This window comes from Chinchilla lanigera, unplaced genomic scaffold (genome assembly GCF_000276665.1).
Source record: "Chinchilla lanigera isolate Chin_1 unplaced genomic scaffold, ChiLan1.0 scaffold00029, whole genome shotgun sequence".
Taxonomy (NCBI): Eukaryota; Metazoa; Chordata; class Mammalia; order Rodentia; family Chinchillidae; genus Chinchilla; species Chinchilla lanigera.
In genome coordinates, this window is record NW_004955430.1 from 1785326 (window position 1) to 1786594 (window position 1269).

A 1269-nucleotide genomic window follows, 5' to 3' on the forward strand; every position below is an offset into this window, starting at 1 on the left:
CCTAGCGCCGCCGCGCCCACGCCGCCGACGCTGTCAACAGCGACCGTGCGGCCGCCTCCCGCCGGGTCCTAGCGCCGAATCTCCAGGACTTGGCTCTGGGAAAGTCATCCCCGGCTGCACGTTAACTCTGCGCTCCTCCAGGGTTCTTGCACATTGGACAGCTGCTGTCGGCTGTACCCTGTTGTCGCCCTGGACTTGAATCTTTCAGCTCCTCGCAGGTTTACCGCAGACCTAGTACCTTAGCACCCTGCAAACCCCAAACTCTCATCACCGGGGATCCTTAGATCCTAAGACACTGGACGCAGAGCCCTAGAATCCAGGAAGGCCCAGGCTTCCAAACCAAGCCTCGAAGAATTGGGCTTTTCTGACGTGACGAGAGTCTCCGAAGCGGGGGCTGTTGAACCGGAGATCCTTAGAACTGGACCTCTCCCACCCATGCCTTGCATACCCAAGCACACTAAGGCTCAGAAAGAGCCTTCTGGGCTGAACCTTCAGTCTAAGCCCTGCAGATGCACAGGCTTTCTAAAACAAGCCCCTTTGAATCAGATTTTTGTTTAGTCTTTTTGAGACAGGAAATCGCTATGCAGTTCAGGCTGGCCTTGAGCTCACTTTGTAGCCCAGGCTGGTCTCGAACTCACAACGCTCCTCCTGCCTCAGCCTTCCCAGTGCTGGGATCACAGGCATGCGCCACCATGCCCGGCTCTGATTCAGACTGTACAGGAACCCTTCAAGCTGAATCTTCAGACAAGAGAACCTAAGAGTGTGACCCTCAAACCTGGACCCCACACTTGGAAGCTTTGGACCCCAGAACTCTCAGACATGAGCTCTAAGAACTGGGGTTCCAAAGTAGCTGGTCCAGAGACTTCAGTCACCCTTCCTGGCCCTTTCAGCCCAGATCTTCACACGCCAGAACTTTCAGTCAAATCCCCCAGACCATGCTGGGAAGATAGCTCAGTGGAAGAAGTGCCTGCCCCTCAGATCCCTCAGACCAGGAGTCTTCGGTCCCAACATACTGGCTCCAAGGACCCCAGATCAAGTGCCAGAGAAACAGGATCAACTTTTCAGCGCCAAATCTGCTCTACAGTTTTGTCTAAGGCCACAATCCAGACACCTTTGCCTCCAGGCAACTTTCCAGGATGATGAAGTTAAATTTCGAATCAAACAACCAGGATCTTCAGGGATCTACCATTTGTTAATTTGTGTAAATTGTCCAGGCTTGCTGGTGCACACCTGTAATCACAGCACTTGGAAGGCTGAGGCAGGAGGATC